Here is a 15,492-nt window from a genome sequence, read left to right as displayed (position 1 = left end):
GCAAGGACTGGCAGTCTGCGCTTGGTGTTACACAGGGATGGACAAGAGCGCCCCCAGCTGGCCACGAGAGCATGGTGCCCCTAAGGAGCTCAGATTCTAGTCACTGATGGAAGTTTGGGTCTTTCACGTTCTCTAGGGACAGGTGTGCCTCAAAACAGGTTGGAAGGGGCCGGAGACATAGCACAGTGGTAGGGCATTTACCTTGCACGCAGTCGACCCAGGATAGAAGGTGTTTCGAATCCCCGCATACCATATGGTCCACTGAGCCTGACAGGAGCGCCATCAGGTGTGACCCAAAAACAAACAAACAAACAAACAAAAACAGGTTGGAAAAGGCTAGAGAGGTATTATTTGCCTTGCATGCATACAGCCCACCCAGGATGGATCCCAGGCACCGCAAATAGTCCTCAAGGACAGCTGGGAGTGTTGCTTGTGTGCACACACACACACTCACACACACACATACACACACACGCATGCATACAACATCCCTCACAGTACATCCCCCCCCCCAAAAAAAAAACAACTGGAGGGCCGGAGAGATAGCATGGAGGTAGTACATTTGCCTTGCATGCAGAAGGACAATGGTTCGAATCCTGGCATCCCATATGGTCCCCGAGCCTGCCAGAAGCGATTTCTGAGCATAGACCCAGGAGTAACCCCTGAGCGCTGCCGGGTGTGACCCCCCCCCCAAAAAGAAAGAAAACAACTGGAATGTTCCACAGCAGACTGTTCATCAGGATCTGTTTTATGGAAACGGGGTTCCAGTAGGATTGAACCCTTTTATTTTATTCTTTTCTTTTTTTTTTTGCAGTGGTGAAGTGCCCTCCACATTTTACTATCTCTCTGGCCCCTATTTTATTCTTTTCTTTCTGGCTTAACTGAGAGTTGGAGGAGGATTTGGGGCCATATCCTGTAGTTTTTGGGTGGAGACTGGGGACTTCTGGCTCTGTGAGGGCTCTGCGAAGCTCTGTGAGCTTCTTGCAGTGTTTAGGATCCCCCAGTGTCCTATATGGTCCCCCAAGCCAGGAACCATTTCTGAGCCCATAGCCAGGAGTAATCCCTGAGTGTCACTGGGTATGGCCCAAAAACCAAAAACAAAAACCACCTGGGCACCAGGTGGTAGGTAGGATCTGCATAGGCAGCTAGGCCACTGTTCTAAACTCAGGCATATTACCCAGAAGACCTGTAGGGAGGTTGAGGTACAGCTGGCCACTCACCATAGCTTCACTACTCAGCTCAAACCAGATGCTGGCCAGGAGGCCAGACTCCAGTTAGGTGGTACATCCAGATAGTCTGGCTGCAAATGAATCATCTGGTTGGACAATCCATCAAATAAGCATCAGGCAGACTGATAAAAGGAAATGTAGGAGGGCCAGAGAGACTGGACAGTGGGTAGGGCACTTGACTTATTTGCAACCAATCTGGATTCTATCCCAGGCACCATGTATAATCTCCTGAGCACCACCAGGAGTGATCTCTGAGCGAAGAGCCAGGAGTAAGCCCTGAGCAACACTAAGTGAGTGTAGGCCCAACTGTCATCCAAAGAAAGGGAAAGTAAGGAGAAATTGATTTGTGAATTGTACACATGGGGGAGACTAGGAAAAGCTGAGTCCCTCACACTGGTTCTTAGATGCCCCCTTAAATAGCTGAGCTGATGCAGGGGGCCTGGAGGAGGAGAAAGAGATGGAGGTAACTCCCAAAAAGTACAGGAAACCAACTGAGGTCTTGCCTCCTCCCTGCTGGTTTTTCACAAGAGAAACACTCATAGAAGCCCCCTGTACAGATCTAGATCTCTCTGAGGGCCTCTCCTCAGTATCTGCACGCCCTATCCAGGAAAATAATCTTTTGTCAAAGACATATTTGACCTGGTAGATTTTCTTCTTTCCTGAAAGACCTAGACAAGCTTTCTATCTCCATTTGTTTTATGCAATTTAAAATGTGGTTTGGAACTTAAAGAATCACCACATGGGGCCAAAGCAATAGCACATTAAGGTGCTTGCATTGTATGCAACCAACCTGGGTTCAATCCTTGGCAACCCATATGGTCCCCCAGCATCGCCAGAAATAATTTTTTGTTTTTGGTTTTTGGGTCACACCCGGCAGCGCTCAGGGGTTCCTCCTAGCTCTACGCTCAGAAATCGCTCCTAGCAGGCTCGGAGGACCATATGAGATGCCGAGATTCGAACCACCATCCTTCTGCATGCAAGGCAAGCACCCTACCTTCATGCTATTTCTCCGGCTCCAGAAATAATTTCTGAATGCTGAGCCAGGAGTAAGCCTTGAGAATTGCTGGATATGGCCCATGAAACAACAACAACAGCAAAAAATAAAAGGGGGCAATAGCACAGTGAGTAGGGCATTAGCCTTGCATGCGGTCAACCCGAGTTCCATTGTCATTCCATATGGTCCCCTGAGCCTGCCAGGAGTAATTTCTGAGCACAGAGCCAGGAATAATCCCTGAGTGCTGCCTGATGTGGCCCCAAAACAACAACAAAAATATCACAAAGCCAGGGCAATAGCATACCAGTAGGGTGTTTGCCTTGCATGCAGCTGACCCAGGATGGACCCAAGTTTGATCCTTGGTATCTCATATGGTCCCCTGAGCCTTCCAGGAGTGATTTCTGAGCACAGAGCCAGGAGTAAATCTGAGAACCACCAGGTGTTGCCCCCACCCCCCCCCCCAAATCACTACACAGGACAAAAGTGATACAGTGTGCAAGGCACAGCCAACCAGGTTCAATCTCTAGTAACCCATATGGTACCCCAAGCTACCAAAAGTGATCTATGAGTGCAGATTCAGGAGAAACCCTTGAGCATCACTCAGTGTGACCCCAAAGCAAATAAAATTCAGTTGGGCAGTGTGTAAGGCAAACACCTTAATTCTTGTACCATCTCTCTAATACTCTATCAAAGAAAAATGAAACAATTAGATGTACAGACTTATAAGTATCAAAGATCACTCTATAGCAATTTTTTCCTTTTTGTTTGTTTTTGGGCCAAAACAAACCACTGGTGGTGCTCAGGGATTACTCTTTTTTGTTGTTGTATTTTGGGCCACAACCAGATGTATTCAGAAATCACTCCTGGCTCAGGGGACCATATGGGATGCCAGGGATCCAACCTGCATCTATCCTAGGACAGCTGCATGCAAGGCAATCACTCCAGTCCCTCAGGGGTTACTCTTTTTTTTTTTTTTTTTTTTTTGGTTTTTGGGTCACACCTAGCAGCGCTCAGGAGTTACTCCTAGCTCTAGGCTCAAAAATCGCTCCTGGCAGGCGTGGGGGGCCATATGGGATGCCGGGATTCGAACCACCGACCTTCTGCATGCAAGGCAAACACCCTGCCTTTGTGCTATCTCTCCGGCCCAGGGGTTACTCTTTGTGTGTGTGTGTGTGTGTGTGTGTGTATGTGTGTGTGTGTGTGTGGTTTTTGGGTCACACCCGGCAGTGCTCAGGGGTTACTCTTGGCTTCATGCTCAGAAATTGATCCTGGCAGGCACAGGGAACCATATGGGATGCCGGGATTCGAACCGATGACTTTCTGCATGAAAGGTAAACGCCTTACCTCCTTGCTATCTCTCCGGCCCCATCCAGGGGTTACTCTTTTTTTTTTTTTTTTTTTTTTTTGGTTTTTGGGCCACACCTGTGACGCTCAGGGTTACTCCTGGCTATGCGCTCAGAAGTTGCTCCTGGCTTCTTGGGGGACCATATGGGACGCCGGGGGATCGAACCTCGGTCCGTCCTAGGCTAGCGCAGGCAAGGCAGGCACCTTACCTCCAGCGCCACCGCCCGGCCCCCAGGGGTTACTCTTAACTGCACTCAGAATTCATTCCTGTTGGGTTCAGGATACTGGGGATTAAACCCTGGCCGGCTATGTGGAAGGCAAATGTCCTTCCCACCATACTGTCATTCTGCCCCCTTTGCATTTATTTCCCTTCCCATCCCTTTTGTTGTGGCTGTGATCAGAGGTCACACATAGGATGTTCATATACTTGATTTCACTACTACAGACAGTCTCCTGGCTTTGAACCCGAACACCACTGGTTGTGGCTCAAAGCAAACAAAACACACACGCTCGCGCACAAAATCATATGGTTTACTTTTGTGTATTTTGGCAACTTCATACTTACATCTGAGTATGCAAGACCCCAGCTGTTATCTAGACACTTTCCATCAACACAAATTCTCTTGAGTTCTTCCAACAGAGATCATCACTGTTCTGTCTTTCTTGAGGGGATGAGGATTAAGGATTAGGGGCCACCACACCTGACAGTGTTCAGGGATCATTCCTGGGGAACTCATATGAGGGAGGTGCTGAGCAGCCAACCTGGGTTTGATCTCTGGCATTCTTTTCTTACCCTCCCTCCCTCCTTCCCTTCCTCCCTTCCCTCCCTTCCTCCCTTCCTTCCTTCCTTCCCTCCCTCCCTTCTTCCTTCCTTTATTTTTGGGAAAAACCTGGAGGCGCTCAGGGATTACTCCTGGCTCTGCACTCAAGAAATTGCTCCTGGAGGCCAGAGAGATAGCATGGAGGTAAGGCGTTTGCCCTTCATGCAGGAGGTCATCCGTTCGAATCCCGGCACCCCATATGGTCCCCCGTGCCTGCCAGGAGCAGTTTCTGAGCCTGGAGCCAGGAATAACCCGAGCACTGCCGGGTGTGACCCAAAAACCACAAAAAAAAAAAAAAAAAAAAAAAAAAAAAAAAGAAAAGAAAAGAAATCGCTCCTGGCTCAGGGGACCATATGGGACCACGTCCATCCTGGGTCAGCCGCCTACTGCTGTGCCTGCTGTGCTATCGCTCCGGCCCCCCTTTCCTTCCTTCCTTCTTCCTTCCTTCTTCCTTCCTTCCTTCCTTCCTTCCTTCCTTCCTTCCTTCCTTCCTTCCTTCTTCCTTCCATCCCCCCCTTCCCCTTCCCTTCCTTTCTTTCTTTTGTGGTTTTTGGGCCACAGGGAGGTGCTCAAGGGATTACTCTTGGGTCTGTGCTCAGGTTTAGGATTCTAGGGATTGAACCCGGGCCATCTTGGGTCAGCACTGCACAAAGCAAATGCCCTATTGCTGTGTTATCACATGGCAGATCCCTGGCATTCTATATGGTCCCCTGAACACTGCCAGGAGTAATTCCAGAGTGCAAAGCCAGGAGTAAGCCCTGAGCACTGCTGGGTATGATTCCCCCCCCACCCCCAATAACATGAATAAATAACTTAGAACTCCTGCATGCAAAGCCTGAGATCAGGCCTGTAGAATTAAATTTTTTGGGGGGGGGTCACACCTGGCAGCGCTCAGGGGTTACTCCTGGCTCTATGTTCAGAAATCGTTCTTGGGAGGCTCAGGGGACCATACGAGATTGAACCACTGACCTTCTGCATGCAAGGCAAATGCTTTACCTCCATGCTATCTCTCCAGCCCCAGAATTAAATAATTTAATATAACTCCTTGATGGTGCTGGATGATGGTGGATGGATGGTGAGGCCTTTCTCAGTCAGGCCAGGCGCCTGCAGCTTCTTTGGCCTGGTGGATTTGAGGGTCCAGGGTAACAGTGAAGAAATTACCCACAGCAGTCAGATTTCAGGAGACATGAAGCTTTATTATAAATAGGCCCTAGCCACCATGTGTGGCTTTTAAGCTAAACAGCCTCTTTGCACCCAACCTGTCTCTTATCTCTCCATGCTGCTTCTTCCTCTTGAAGCTTCTTCCTGAATCTCTTGCTGAATCTCTCCCTGAACCCCCTATTACCCCTCAAGAAACCCCTTTATTCACAAACACAGACCCCTTCCATCCAGGTAAGACAGGTGGAAGTTGTGGGAGGGGTTACACAAGCCCACTGAGCCATCAACCTGGCCCCAAAACTCCTGGAAAGTTGGGGTGAGGGAGGGATCATATGGGATGCCAGGAATTGAACCAGGGTTGGTCCCGTGTTGGTTGCATGCAAGGCACAAAGGCACAAAATCTGCCACTATATATTTGCTCTGGCCCAGCTATAATTTTTTTTGGGGGGGTCACACCCAGCAGCGCTCAGGGGTTACTCCTGGCTCTATGCTCAGAAATCACTCCTGGCAGACTCAGGGACCATATGGGATGCTGGGATTCAAGCCACCATCCTTCTGCATGCAAGGCAAACACCCTACCTCCATGCCATCTCTCTGGACCCATCGACTATAAATTTTAAATAATTTTAAAAGTGTCCTGTGGGGGAGGATGGTGGGGGGGGCAGAGGGAAAGTTGCACTGGTAAAGGGGGATGTACTTTCTATGACTGAAACTCAACTACAAACTTGTTTATAACATGGTGCTTAAAGATATTAGGGGAAAAAATGTCCTGAAGGCCAGAGGCTTGGCTTAAGTGGTAGAATACAAGTCTGGAATGCAAGGCACTGGGCTGGACCCTGAATCCCATGTGACCCCTCTCCCACCTCAGGGGTTTTCTAGATGATCACTTTCAATCTATACAAATGTGGAGACTATCAGATAAGTCTTCCAATCCACAAATACGGTGCATCTCCTCATTTGTTTTATATTGAGGGGGGCTGCATCTGGCTGTATCTGCACCTTGCTCAGAGGCTATTTAGCTGTGTTCAAAAGTGACTTCAGGGGGCTGGAGAGATAGCATGGAGATAGGAAGTTTGCCTGGCATGCAGAAGGACGGTGGTTCGAATCCCAGTATCCTATGTGGTCCCCCGAGCCTGCCGGGGGCGATTTCTGAGCATAGAGCCAGGAGTAACCCCTAAGCACTGCCAAGTGTGACCCCCCCCACCAAAAAAAAAAAAAAAAAAACCAAACAAGAAAAAAAAGTGACTTCAGGGCCAGAGAGATACCACAGCAGTAGGGCATTTGCCTTTCACGCAGCCAGTTCCAGGACTGATGGTGGTTCGAATTCCAGCATCCCATTTGGTCCCATGCCTACCAGGAGCAATTTCTGAGCACAGATTTCAGAGATCCCTGCACTGCTGGGTGTGATCTAAAAACCAAAAAAAAAAAAAAGAAAAAGAAAGTGACTTCAGGTGTTTGAACTTCTGTTGGCTTAGGTCAAGGTAAGCACCTTACAGCCTATGTTTCTGAATTCTTTTTTACCTGTCTTTATATTCAAGGTGATTCTCTCTAAATAGCCTTAGAGGGCTGGAGTGATAGCACAGCAGTAGGGTGTTTGCCTTACACTCGGATGACCCAGGATGGACCCTGGTTTTTTCCCCCTGGTTTTTGGGTCACTCCTGGTTACTCCTGGCTCTGCACTCAGAAATCGCTCCTGGCAGGCATGTGGGACCATACGAAATGCCTGGATTCAAACCACTGTCCATCCTCGGTCAGCTGCATGCAAGGCAAGTGCCTTACTGCTGTGCTCTCTCTCCGGTCCCAGACCAGGGTTTGATCCTTGCCATCCAAGCACTCAGAAATCACTCCTGGCTTGGGGGGGACCATATGGAACGCCGGGGGATAGAACCGCGGTCCCGTCCTTGGCTAGTGCTAGCAAGGCAGATGCCTTATCTCTAGCGCCATGTTCCACCCCCCCCCCTTTTCTAATTGTGTGGTCCATTTTCACTAAGTACTGCTGAGACTAAGTGTGGATCTATTATAGGGCTTTAGTGTTCTAACTTTTGTTCTATCCTAACTTATTTTTGTTTGTTTGTTTTTGGGCCACACCCAATGACACTCAGGGGTGACTCCTGAATAATGCACTCAGAAATTGTTCCTGGCTTGGGGGACCACATGGGTCGCTGGGGATCCAATCAAGGTCCGTCCTGGTTCAGCCCTGTGCAAGGCTGAGTACCCTACCACTTGCACCACCCTTCTGGCCCCACATGCAAGTGAGGCAAATTGAGGTTTTTTGTTTGTTTGTTTGTTTTTGGGCCACACCCAGCGGTGCTCAGGGGTTACTCCTGGCTGTCTGCTCAGAAATAGCTCCTGGCAGGCACGGGGGACCATATGGGACACCGGGATTCGAACCAACCACCTTAGGTCCTGGATCGGCTGCTTGCAAGGCAAACGCCGCTGTGCTGCCGCTGTGCTCTCTCTCCAAGCCCAAGTATTTTTTTTTTTTTTGGCTTACCAGGGGGACATGTAAGTTATGAGCAATAACATTCTTTGAAAAATCAATGTACATGCTTCGATTTGAAAAATTCAGATAGCACAGCAGCGTTTGCCTTGCAAGCAGCCGACTCAGGACCAAAGGTGGTTGGTTCAAATCCCGGTGTCCCATATGGTCCCCCGTGCCTGCCAGGAGCTATTGGGGCCGGAGAGATAGCATGGAGGTAAGGCATTTGCCTTTCATGCAGAAGGTCATCGGTTCAAATCCCAGCATCCCATATGGTCCCCCATGCCTGCCAGGAGCAATTTCTGAGCATGGAGCCAGGAGTAACCCCTGAGCACTGCTGGGTGTGACCCAAAAACCACAAAAAAAAAAAAAAAAAGAAAAAAGAAACATTCATTGCTCCAAAAAGGACTAAATACATAGTTTGCATGCAAAGAAGCCTGGTTTCACTCCCCAGCCTCACCTTGATCCACAGCTTTGGGAATGACACTTGAGCACAGTCAGAACAGCATTATCACAAAACAAAACAAAAGCACCAACCTGCTAACTGTATTGCAAAATGCCAATTTATACAGTGCAATAAAGTGAAGAACAATAAAATGACATCCCTGTATATTTTTCAGTTATAGGACTTTTGACTTCGGGCCACCTGTGGAAGTGCTGAGGGCTTACTCCTGGCATTACTCCTGGTGGTGCTCAGGGGATCACCCTGTAGGATGACAGAGGATTGGATCTGAGTCAGCTGCATCCAAGGTAAGGACCCTTTGTATATGCAAGGCAAATACCATACCTGCTGTACTATCTCTGGCCCCAGGTTCTAGGTTTTGGAGTACAGGGGAGAGGAATAAGTCACATCTAGAGGTGCTCAGAAATCACTATTTTGGGGGTTCACTGGCAGTACTCAGGACTACTCCTGACTCTGCACTCAGGAATTACTTCTGGCAATGCTCAAGGGACATATGAGATACAGAAGATCAAACCTGGCTTAGCCACATACAAGGCAATCACCCTCCAAGTTCTAGCCTCTCAGGGATCATACTTGGTGGGACTTGGGAGACCATATGGGTACCAAGAATTGAAGCTGAGTTGGTCAGGAGCAATTCCCACTGTACCATCACCTCTCCAGCTCAAAGAACCATTTTCTAGTCCAGTGAAGCAGTGGGAGTGGAGAAGGAACAAAGAAATCTGTAGCTGGCTGTGATCAATTAATTGCAAACACCACTGCACTCGAGAACCATTTTTTGTTTTGTTTTGGGGTCACACCCAGCAGTGCTGAGGGTTTACTCCTGGCTCTATGCTCAGAAATTGCTCCTGGGAACATATGGGATGCCGGGATTTGAACCAATGTCCTTATGCATGCAAGGCAAACTCCCTACCTCCATGCTACCTCTATGGCCCCTCAAAGAACCGTTAAGGTAGTATATAGATAATAAATGAAAGTCCCTTATTTTTTGTAATGTACTCTGAAATATTTTTAAAGGTTTGGGACAGGAGGCATTGTATTTGTCTTGCACTTGGCTGACTCAGGGATCCCTGGCATCCTCAAGCACACACCAATGATAAATGACTAAGTACAGAAGCAGGAATTATCCCTAGGACTGGCTAAAAAAGGTATTTTAAAATAATGTGTTAAAATAGTCATTTGCGGGGCCAGATATATATATATATAAAATATATATAATGACTATTTATATAGTTATTTGCAAGGCAAGTGTCTTAACTCTTGTAGTATTTCAACTCAATCCTAGGAATTTTTTGTTTTGGGGACATACCCAGTGACACTCAGGGGTTTCTCCTGGCTACACGCTCAGAAATCGCTCCAGGCTTGGGGAACCACATGGGATGCCAGGGGATCAAACTACGATCAGTCCTAGGCTGTCCTAGGCTAGCGCGGGCAAGGCTTTACCGCTTGTGGCCCCACTCCCGCCCCCAATCTTAGAATTTTTATTTGGTTCTTTCCTTGGGTCTCTCTTTAGAAATCCTCTGTATTTTAATCACTATTCCTCCTCCTGAGACTGAAGTTGATAATACAGCAGATAGGGTGCTTGCCTTGCACACAACCAACCCAGGTTCAATTCCCAGCATCCTATCCCCTTGAACCAAAAACTCAGTGCATTGTCAGATGTGGTACAAAAATAAACGGGTCAGAGATAGCATAGTGAGGGCCGGGCGGTGGCGCTAAAGGTAAGGTGCCTGCCTTGCCTGCGCTAACCTTGGACGGACCGCGGTTCGATCCCCCGGTGTCCCATATGGTCCCCCAAGCCAGGAGCAACTTCTGAGCACATAGCCAGGAGTAACCCCTGAGCGTCACAGGGTGTGGCCCAAAAACCAAAAAAAAAAAAAAAAAAAAAAAAAGAGATAGCATAGTGGTAGTGCCTTGCACGCAGCCAACCCAGGACAGATGGTGGTTCGAATCCCGGCATCCCTTATGGTCCCGAGCCTGCCAGAAGCGGATTTTTGAGTGCTTAACCCCTGAGGGCCGCTTGGTGTGATCCCAACAATACAAAACTGTAGATAAACATATTAGAGTCCTGGATGGTGAGATGGAGGGATGGAGAGAGGCATTTCTCCTCCAGCCCGGGCCATGCGCCTGCAACTTCCTCCAGCCAGCATGTCTGAAGCTTCAGGATAGCCCACAAGGAAATGATCCACAGTAAGTCAGGTTTCAGGAGACATCAACTTTATTAAGGCACTAGCCATCATGTGTGGCTCCTAAGTTCTTAACCTTTTAAGTAGCCCTGCATTCAACCATGTCTCTACCAGCCCACTCTTGCTAAATCCTCTCTCCTCCAGAATCTCTCCCAATCTATCCTCTTGCCCCTGACCCTCCTTAGCCCCTCAAGGTCAGCAAAACATGAAGCCAACGACCTCTCCCATGTGGGCAAGTCTGCTTCTAAAGGTGAGCAAAATAAGTTGGGGGAGGGAGTAACATAAAACAAACTTTCCTCCCCATACACATTATCTGTACATGCAAATTTTAATATGCTTAACTTTTCTCAATTGACATTTCCATACTTGATTGTATGTCTATTTTATTTTTTAATGTTTTGGGCCATACCTGCAGTGCTCAGGGGACCATATGAGGTATGAGGGAATAAACCCAGGTCAGCTGCATGCAAGGATGTACAATCACTCCGGCCTGTTTTTTAATTTTAATTTTTTTTGGGGGGGAGGGTCACACCCAGCAGTGCTCAGGGGTTACTCCTGGCTCCAGAAATCACCCCCGGCAGGCTCAGAGGACCATATGGGATGCTGAGATTCGAACCACTGTCCTTCATGCAAGGCAAACGCCTTACCGGTATGTTATCCCTCTGGCCCCTAATTTTTATTTTTCTGTCCCTCTTTTTTTTTTTTTGGTTTTTGGGCCACACCCGGTAACGCTCAGGGGTTACTCCTGGCTATGCGCTCAGAAGTCGCTCCTGGCTTGGGGGACCATATGGGACGCCGGGGGATCGAACCGCGGTCCGTCTCCTAGGCTAGCGCAGGTAAGGCAGGCACCTTACCTCCAGCGCCACCGCCCGGCCCCTTTTCTGTCCCTCTTTTTAGATTTTTTTGGCCTTATACCTGGTAGTTGTGTTTTTGTTTTTGGGCAAAAATCCAACATCAGGGGAGCTACTCCTGGCAGGCTTGGGGGACCATATACATGCTAGGATTTAACACAGGCAGGCCATGTGCCAAGCCGTGCTATCACTCCAGATCCCACCAGGCAATTTGAAAGTTGCTCCTGGTAGTACTTGATAGCCCATGCAGTACCAGGATACCCTTATGCTCACACAACAGACCTACTCCAACCTTTTAAGCTATTTTCCTTTCCAGGCTGATGTCAAATGTTTTTTGGGAGGTGTCACATCCAGTGGTATTCAGGAATTACTCCAGGCTCTGTGCTCAGAAGTCGCTCCTGGCAGGCTCATAGACTGATTCAAACGAGGGGTACGTCCTGTGTTGGCGTATGCAAGGCAAATGTTTTACTGCTGTGCTATGGCTACGGCCCCTCAAATGACTTTTCTATTGCATTGTGATGGTTAAAGCACCACTCCTGAATTTTGTCCTAGCATTTGTCTTTTTGAGTAGTAGGGCATTTTAGTTCAGCCTAAAACTGACTGATGGAATACACTGTGTTGAGAAATGCCTGAGGTTATCAATGCTCTGAGCAGATGAGTTGAGTTGTTCTAGGGCAGCAATGGCAAACCTATGGCATGAGTGTCAGCGGTAGCACGAGAAGGCCTTGCAGCTGGCACACAAGAAGGTTCCTAATTAAGATATGCAGTAAAATCTTGTTATTAAGGTTTAATTGGAGTGCTGGCACTTTGAGGAAATTTTGTGCAGTTTTATGCAGCAGTTTTGGTACTCGGGCTTAAAAAGGTTAGCTATTGGGGCCAGAGAGATAGCATGGAGGTAAGGTGTTTGCCTTTCATGCAGAAGGTCCGTGGTTCAAATCCCGGCATCCCATATGGTCCCCCGTGCCTGCCAGGAGCGATTTCTGAGCATAGAGCCAGGAGTAACCCCTGAGCACTTCGGGTGTGACCCAAAAACCAAAAAAAAAAAAAAAAAAAAAAAAAAAAGTTAGCTATCACTGAGTGTCTGGGAAGCCTTCTTGCCTGACGGTTTTTTCCCCTTCTCGGGGGGGTAGACACACCCCATGCTCAAGTTTATTTCTGGAAATGCTAGAAGGACCATATGTGGTACCAGGGACCAAACTATTAAGTACTTCACTCCTTCACTATCTCTGGCTGCCCTTGCAGTCAGGGGCCGGAGCAGTGGCACAAGCAGTAAGGTGTCTGCCTTGCCAGTGCTAGCCTAGGACGGACCACAGTTCAATCCCCGTGTCCCATATGGTCCCCCAAGCCAGGAACGACTCCTGAGCCCATAGCCAGGAGTAACCCCTGAGCGTCACTGGGTGTGGCTCCAAAAACAACAAAAAAAATTTTTTGAGGCTGTGCTCGCTTGGGCAGCACATACTAAAATTGGAATGATACAGAGAATGGACCAAGGTTCAATCCCCCAGTGTCCCATATGGTTCTCCAAGCCAGGATAAGCCTGAGGATCAGCGGGTGTGGTCCAAAAAAACAAAAAACAAAACAAAAAAACTTTGGGGGGCACAGCGGTGTTTGCCTTGCAAGCAGCCGATCCAGGACCTAAGGTGGTTGGTTCGAATCCCGGTGTCCCATGCCTGCCAGAAGCTGTTTCTGAGCAGACAGCCAGGATAACCCCTGAGCAAAAAAAAAAAAAAAAAACTTTGGGGCTACACCTACTGGCATCTAGGGCATCATGTCAAGAGCAACAAGCCTCTCTCAGCACCTATTTTAGTTAGACCTAATAGATTCTTTTTTGGGTCACACCTGGCAGCCTCGAGGGGGCCATATGGAATGCCAGGATTCAAATCACTGTCTTCTTGCATGCAAGGCAAACATCCTACCTCCATGCTATCTGTCTAGCCCTAACGGAACTATTTTAAACACTTATATGTATACATCTTTTTGTTTTTTTTTGGGGGGGCCACACCCATTTGATCCTCGGGTTACTCCTGGCTAAGGGGTCAGAAACTACCCCTGGCTTGGGGGGACCATATGGGATGCTGGGGAATCGAACCGCGGTCCTTCATTGGATAGCGCTTGCAAGGCAGACACCTTACCTCTAGCGCCACCTCACCGGCCCCATATGCACACATCTTTTGAACCTGGGTTAGCCATGTACAAGACACTATTGCTCTACTGCTCCAGGCCCTAAATTGTGCATTTTAGTAATTCAGCTATCATTTCCTTAAAACCCAGTAAGATTTGAACTTATCAGGGCTGGAGAGATAGCATGGAGGCAGGGTGATTTGAGTACAGAGCCAGGAGTAACCCGAGCATCAAATGGGTGTGACCCAAGAAAACAAACAAAAAAAAGATTTGAACTTAGTTACAGGTGTAACCACACACACCATTTCCTCGGGTGTAACCTTACTTCCCATTTCTGGTCTCAGAAGGTTATAAAATGTTTTGCCTGAGGGGCAAAAGGGGATTTTGCCTGGATGCAGCATGGAGAAAGCAGATGGCTGAGAAATAAGGTACAATGCAGGGCTGAATAAGGATCCAGCATAAATGGTTATAATAGGCCACACACCCGTGGTGGGGCTATGGCATGAATATTTGTTTTTTTTTTTTGGTTTTTGGGCCACACCCGGCAGTGCTCAGGGGTTACTCCTGGCTGTCTGCTCAGATAGCTCCTGGCAGGCACGGGGACCATATGGGACACCGGGATTCGAACCAACCACCTTAGGTCCTGGATCAGCTGCTTGCAAGGCAAATGGCGCTGTGCTATCTCTCCGGGCCCAGGCATGAATATTTCTGATATTTCTTGGAACCTGTGTGGATGATTTACTCGCCACTACCTGAATCTGATGACCCGCCGGTTGGAGGGGGATGCAGCCACGTAGTCCTGAGCTGGAGGACAAAGGGCTCTGATGCTACAACAGGGTTTAAACTACTTTTTGTAGTGACTATAGGTTTATTATTGCCTAAGCAATGCAGTATAGCTCAATACTGTCTGTCACTCCCCTACCCAGCAAATGAAGTTTCCAGTGTTCTGAGGCTGGTAGGAATTCTCTTGGGAAATCTAATGAGGCCTTCTGAACCTTTCTCCGAATATTTCCATATATCAGGATAGGGCACTTGCTCTGCTTATGTAGCACCACACATGGTCCGTAAGCATTGCCAAGAAATAATATTCTTTGCACTGTTAAAACTCCAACTCCTTGTCCTGACTTACCTCCTGCTAGTACCAGTCTCCTCATGGTCTTAACTGAGACCTAGGTGGCATTACCAGGGCCTTCAGATCTCATAGCATTGGGTAACCACAAGAAGCCATCATTTTGGGGGTGGGGGTGTCACACCTGGCAGCATTCAGGGGACAATATTGGGTGCCGGGATTTGAAACCCTGTCCTTCTGCGCACTTTACCTCCATGCTATCTCTCCAGCCCCAGACATCACGTTAGATGCGTCTATTACCAAAGCCTTTTCTTGATGGTGTTTAAAGTTACACCTAACAGGGACTGAACACAAATGTCTTACTTATCTAAGCCAAGTTCTAAAGCTTGCCCCCACACTGAAGTCTGCCCAGTTCCATAAGGTTGAAATTTGAGGGATTCTTATCAGCTACAAAGGAACTGATGATTGACAGCTGAACTTACATGATGGTTAACAAGTGTCACCATGTGGATTCCAAGGTAGAAGGTAGGCATGAGGCCCTCAGCAAGCTGGGGTAAAGTGTCAGCATCTTTATCAAAGAGATTGTTTGGCACTCTTAGCTAAGGGGAGATAGGAGCCAAAGATTATAAAGCTTCCCTCTGCACACCTAGCACATTTCCACATCCTTACAGATGTGCTGCCACCTGCTGGACAATCGAAACAGTACCATTGGCTAAGAGAATTCTTTTCTAAAATGGCTGCAAAATCCTCACCAAAATCAAATTCACAATCAGGTATAGG

This window comes from Suncus etruscus, chromosome 2 (assembly GCF_024139225.1).
Source record: "Suncus etruscus isolate mSunEtr1 chromosome 2, mSunEtr1.pri.cur, whole genome shotgun sequence".
Taxonomy (NCBI): domain Eukaryota; kingdom Metazoa; phylum Chordata; class Mammalia; order Eulipotyphla; family Soricidae; genus Suncus; species Suncus etruscus.
The sequence above is the reverse complement of the archived record's forward strand: the minus strand, read 5'-3'. Positions refer to the sequence as shown.